This window comes from Neoarius graeffei, chromosome 2 (assembly GCF_027579695.1).
Source record: "Neoarius graeffei isolate fNeoGra1 chromosome 2, fNeoGra1.pri, whole genome shotgun sequence".
In the NCBI taxonomy this organism is placed as follows: domain Eukaryota; kingdom Metazoa; phylum Chordata; class Actinopteri; order Siluriformes; family Ariidae; genus Neoarius; species Neoarius graeffei.
In genome coordinates, this window is record NC_083570.1 from 2,579,506 (window position 1) to 2,586,357 (window position 6,852).

Sequence of the window (6,852 nt, forward strand, 5' to 3'; positions counted from 1 at the left end):
CCTTATTTAGAAGCACATCAAATATAACCACTGAGTGGCCTCGTTGTAATAGTAAAATTTAATTAAACTATTTCTCTCCTTATCCTTTCAAAGCAACTTGCACAATCATCACAAGCCCCCTTTTTCTGGAATAAGGCCTTGTGAAACACTGGCATGTATGTCCACATTGAATATCTCATTGGACAGCTTGCTGAAAAGTAATTGTCTTTTCAACACTAGGAAGCTTCTTACATCCAAGTCATGACTAAATCCAGTTGTTATAGTGTCCCCAAATAATAACTGCAAAGCAATTAAATGCAATCTGTACTCTTCATGGTCCATATCTATTTTAAAGTCTAGGTTAAAGTATTAAGTCCTACATATTAAAATTTCTTTCAAGCTGCATAAACTTTTATGTCAGAGGAGTTAGGAGTAAATATTTTTAGGGTAACAATGAGATACAGTGTTTTCCTGAACCATGGATAGAAAAGGCCATATATGATGGGGTTAAACGTTGAATTAATGTAACCCATCCAGATAAATACTTCATAAATAACAAGAGGAGTGTTAAAGTCGTAAAGAGGATCAACTACAGATGTAATGAAATATGGCATCCAGCATAAAATAAATACACCTACAACAATCCCTAGAGTTTTTGCTGCTTTTTTCTCATGTTTCACCTTTTGTAGAATTTTGTTTGAATTCACATCAGTTCTGCCCCGTTTTGTGCCCTCCATTTTCCTTGCATGCTTTTCTGAAACTAAAAATATCTGAGCATACAGACCAACCATAACACAGACTGGCAAAACAAAACCTACAAATGTACTTAGAGAGGCAGAGAGTACATTAATCAAGAATACGCAGCTTCCGAAGCAATCAAAAGATGTTATATAATCTTCTAAGGTTGCTTCATTTGCTTTTGTACCAATAGTACTGAAAGCATACACTGTAGCCAAAATCCAACTCAGAGCTGCCATAACACCTGCGACAGGTAGAGTTATTCTTGTAGGGTACTGAAGTGGATAGCACACAGCTTGATATCGATCTGTAGCAATAGAAATCAGGTGAAAGATCGATGCACCTGTGAAGAGAAAGTCAAAATTAGAATGCCAATAGCAGAATTCTTTTCCAAAGTACCAGCAGCCATCCACAGTCCTGACCATGCTGAAAGGCATGACTGTGATTCCCAGAAGTAGATCCACCAGAGCCAGAGACATCAACAAAATGTTTGTAGGTGTGTGAAGTTGTTTGAAATGAGCTATAGAGATAATGACCACAGAATTCCCAACAATTATAACAGCCATTATAAACACCAATATCAAATATATTGCAGTTTTAGCAGCCGCATCATGAGAATTTTTCACACGAGACATTTGATTCAGGATAACAGTACTCTATCAAATCTTCTCCTTCCAGTAAACATGAATTTTGAGCTTCTGCCATCCTTCAAGCTAATTAAGTCAAAAATGTAGACACAACTCTTTGATCTGCAGTCTCATGTGCAAAGTGATATTAATTTTAAAAGATTTTGGGAGTTATATTTGCCTCAAATATAACTATATAAATATATATCTCCCAGATGGTCAAGTAATGAGACCATCCGGGAGATAGTAGTCCAATAAGAACAAAGTTATTCCCCCTTTAGATGAACAAGGAAGTAAAAACATTTTTGTTGCTCTGCACATTTCATGTAAATTAACATTACAGGTATTTAGCAGATGCTCTTATCCAGAGTGACGTACAATATACCCAGTGCAGCCTGGGGAGTAGGTGCCTTGATCAAGGGCACTTCATCAATTCCTGCACATCCAGGGAATTGACCAGTGACCCTTAAGTCTCAAAGTTGCTTCTCTAACCATTAGGCCATGACTTTCCCCAACAAGATCTATGTTTGCCATTAGTGGCATATCCTGTAGACCAACATGAGTGAACACTTCATGTCTGCGCCAGACACAGCGCCAAGCTGAATCTGCGACATTACAACAAAACTCTGACTGCACCATTGCTAATGGAGGCTCTCCTCTCCAGGCGTTACTGAAAAACAGGAGACACAGTCACACCCACTCATTAGTAGAAACAGGCTGGTGCACAATTCGGACATCACTAATCAAATCAAAATCAAATCAAGTTTATTTGTATAGCGCTTTTAACAATAAACATTGTCGCAAAGCAGCTTTACAGAATTTGAACGACTTAAAACATGAGCTAATTTTATCCCTAATCTATCCCCAATGAGCAAGCCTGTGGCGATGGTGGCAAGGAAAAACTCCCTCAGACGACATGAGGAAGAAACCTCGAGAGGAACCTGACTCAAAAGGGAACCCATCCTCATTCGGGCAACAACAGACAGCCTGACTATAATATTAAGAGTTTTAACAGGTATAACCCTCAACTGTCCTCATGGGGCCGTCCTTCACAGGAGCGGTGCGATAAAACTCCGACCAGACACAGGGCACCAGGATGGATCAAGCAGGTCCGAGGGGCAAAAGAGGCCAGCATCTCAATCTCAGGACCAACATGTAACTCAGAGGGACATATTGGGGGGGGGGGAGAGAGAAAGAAAACACAGGTTGTTAGGTATGCCCTAAAAATGACAAGTATTAAATCTGTGTGGTAGGCTCACAGAGACGAGAGTCTTTACATCATGCATAACACACAATGGCATGTTAATATGGTAAAATATATCATGACCTGCTCTGGCTGGATGCTTGATTGGGTGATGGTAGCACACTCCTCAGCAATGATGAGATGCAGATGGGACCCTTAGGGCTGGCCAAGACAATTCAGTTACATTTCACCGGGTCTGGGACATGTGACAGAATGTCTGACGGCCGATTCCCTGCAGGTTACGATAGCCAGTCGAGGTCTCCACCCTCTCCACCAAAAGATTTCCTGTTGACTCCATGTAACTCAGAGGGATAGATTTGGGGTGGGGGGGAGGGAAAGAAAACACAGGTTGTTAGGTATGCCCAATGTCACCTGAATAAGCAGGAACAGTATACATATTGCACCGAGTACAAGCAGGGACTCCGGCAGCTAACTATGACAGCATAACTAAAAGGAGAGAGCCAGAAGGTAACACAGGCATGAGGGAGCCCCGGGACATAAAGCAGCCAGCCACTACACCGTCAACAAACTCGAGTGAGCAAGCAAGTGGGGACTGACAGCATCCATACATCCCAGTTTACCAAAACACTCTATGTCTGAGGACCCTCCAGATCTACTCCTTTACCTCATAAACACCATTAACAAAAGGCTTGACTAAACAGATATGTTTTCAGCCTAGACTTAAATGCTGAGACTGTGTCTGATTCCCGAACATTACTTGGAAGGCTGTTCCATAACAGTGGGGCTTTGTAAGAAAAGGCTCTGCCCCCTGATGTAGCCTTCACTATACGAGGTACCAGCAGATAGCCTGCACCTTTTGATCTAAGTAGGCGTGGCGGGTCATAGAGGAGCAGAAGTTCACTCAGGTACTGTGGTGTGAGACCATTTAGTGCTTTAAAGGTCAATAGTAGTATTTTATAATCAATACGAAATTTGATTGGGAGCCAATGCAATGTGGATAAGACAGGCGTGATGTGGTCATATTTTCTAGTTCTAGTAATGACTCTTTCTGCTGCATTTTGAACTAACTGGAGCTTGTTTATGCACTTATTGGAACATCCAGACAGTAAGGCATTACAATAATCCAACCTGGAGGTAACGAAAGCATGGACTAGTTTTTCTGCATCATGCAATGACATTAAATTTCTTATCTTTGCAATATTTCTGAGATGAAAGAAAGCTATCTGGGTGATGTTATCAATGTGAGTTTCGAATGAAAGACTGGGGTCAATAATCACTCCGAGGTCTTTTACTGCTGCACGTGAAGAAACAGAAAGGCTATCCAGAGTTACTGTGTAATCAGAAAACTTACTTCTAGCTGTATGTGGTCCTAGTACAAGTACTTCAGTCTTGTCAGAGTTAAGCAGAAGGAAATTAATAAGCATCCAGTGTCTAATGTCCTTAACACATTCCTCATCACTAGCCTGCTGGCTGATCTCACTAAGAAGTGGGAGCCAGATCCAATCCAGTGGCCGGAGCTGTGCCAACAGGCTTTCACTCAGGAAAAAGCTGCACTGTGTGGCAGGCCACGCTTATACACCCCTAAGTTTTCTTCTTTTTTTTTTTGCAAATGGATGCTTAAGACAGGCAGCTGGGAGTCATTTTGTCCCAGGTAGTACCTTTGTGGTACTCACATAAGTTGCACACTGAAGGATTCAGACAAGTGGGACACATTAGATGGCATTCTTTTTATTTAGATATTCGCTTTACAGTGCACACAAACACTCAGACACACATACATAAACACAAACTGCTCTGCAAGATGTCTCTCTATTTCTTCTCCCATCTTCACTGAAAAAGAAGAGACATAGACACACCCACTCATCAGTAAAAACACAACTCAGGTGTGATCAATTTTGCCACTCACCTCTTCTGGCCTTGGTCTCCATTCACAAACAGATGCTCAACCACACTCCTGCCTCCACATACCCCCACTGCCTGACTCAGACTAGGGACCCATCTGGCCTGTAGCTGCCCCTTGGCAGAAGAGGAAATCTGCCACAGCCATCTGTGCCCCCGGCCTGTGGACTACCTCAAAGTTAAAGGGCTGAAGAGCTAGGTACCAATGAGTGATCCATATATTGGCATCCTTAATGCAGTGGAACCAGTGGAGATCAGAGCAGAGGGTGAATGGATGTCCTAGCAGGTAGTACTGGAGGGTGAGGACCACTCATTTGATGGCTAGGCACTCAGACACTTCTCAATGATGCTGTACTTAGTCTCCTACACCAAGAGTTTCCTGCTGATGTATAGCACTGGGCGCTCCTCACCCTACATGACCTGGGACAAAATGGCCCCCAGCCCCTTGTCCTAAGTGTACATCTGCAAAACAAAAGGGAGACAGAACTTAGAGGAGTGTAATAGTGGCGCATTACATAGTGAAGCTTTTACCTGAATGAAAGCCTGCTGGCGGCATGGTGGTGTAGTGGTTAGTGCTGTCTCCTCACAGCAAGAAGGTCCGGGTTCGAGCCCCGTGGCCGGTGAGGGCCTTTCTGTGTGGAGTTTGCATGTTCTCCCCGTGTCTGCGTGGGTTTCCTCCGGGTGCTCCGGTTTCCCCCACAGTCCAAAGACATGAAGGTTAGGTTAACTGGTGACTCTAAATTGACCGTAGGTGTGAATGTGAGTGTGAATGGTTGTCTGTGTCTATGTGTCAGCCCTGTGATGACCTGGCGACTTGTCCAGGGTGTACCCCGCCTTTCGCCCGTAGTCAGCTGGGATAGGCTCCAGCTTGCCTGCGACCCTGTAGAACAGGATAAAGCGGCTAGAGATAATGATATGAGATGAGAAAGCCTGCTGGCATGGCTCCATCCACTGCACCTCCTTTTTAGTAAAATCAGTCAGTTGGTGATGTCCAAATATTCAGGGCAGAACCTGCAATAATAGCTACCCTGCCCCATGAATTGTCTCAGCTCCTTTTTGATCTTGGATCTCAGGCAGGTTACAATTGCTGCTGTCCTGTCAACCTGCCCATCACCCAGATGGAAGCCCAGATACTATACTTCCACCCATCCAATCGCATACTACTTTGGGTTCACCGTGAACCCTGCATGCTCCAATGACTTTAGAATAGCCCTCAGATTTTGCACGTGATGCTGCCAATCATTACTATACGTGATGATGTCATCGAGATATGCTGCGGCATAGGCGGTATACAGGCAGAGGATTTTGTCCATGAGTCATTGAAATGTTGCAGGGGCCCCAAAAAACTCAAACGAAACGTAACTAATTTATGTAAACCAAACGAGGTGGAAAAGGCCATTTTTTTCATGGGATAATGGCATTAAAGTAATGAATAAGTTTGTCAATGTGAGACATTGGGTAGGCATAGAATTTAGACACCATGTTGACTTTTTTCTCCTGTCTACCCAGAATCAGACTGATCCATATATTTTGGGGACCAAGACCACCAGGCTGCTCTAGTCACTATGTGATTCCTCAGTTATTACCATGTTGAGCTCGAAATTACTCACCAAGTGGCAAGGGCCCTTTGAGTTCACACAGTGAATTGGGGGCATCGACTATGAGGTAAAACATTATAGATCAAATCACTGAAAAGTAACAATGTTTTGAGTGTGGTTATCAGAACGATGAATCACATCCAGATTCACCAATACCAGTTTGATTTCTTTCTGCATGGGCCCAAGACCTACTGTACTACACAGACATATCAAACATCTTTTAGGATGTGTGAATGAAGCAGGACTGTTTATGAAACAAAAAGGAAAAGCAGTGATGGGATTAGATGAGGCCAAACAGATTTAGGATGTAACAATTACGGTGGACATGACTGAGTCAACACAACTAAATTGTCACTAAACTGCAAGCTTGCGCAATCTTGAACTTGGGCTTCAGCAAAGTATCCTTAAAATGCTATTTCCTGTAATTTCACGTAACACTTGGGCACTTGTATGACATCAGTAAAAGTGCTGTTGTTTACACGGTCAGTTCTGACACAGATCAGCTGGTAAAAGATTCTGAGATGTTGTCTCAAGCTGTGACCATCATCATCCATGTCCAGCACTGTTGCCAGGTCGGGCCCACATGGACCCTATGGATCCATGTATAATACTAATTGAAGCATAGTTTTATGCCAGATGCCCTTCCTGCTGCAACACTCCCATTTCAGGGCTTGGAAAACAACCATTCACACCTATGGACAATTTAGAGTAGCCAATTAACCTAACTGCATGCCTTTGGACTGTGGGAGAAACTGAAGCAGTCGGAGGAAACCCACACAGACATGGGGACAACATGCAAACTCCACAC

At 43.2% G+C, this 6,852-nt stretch overlaps 1 pseudogene; it reads right to left on the minus strand.

Moving 5' to 3' along the window:
- Window positions 1–374: 374 nt before the first annotated feature.
- LOC132876019 (trace amine-associated receptor 13c-like) lies at window positions 375–1,422 on the minus strand (annotated as a pseudogene).
- Between the last annotated feature and the right edge of the window lie 5,430 nt (window positions 1,423–6,852).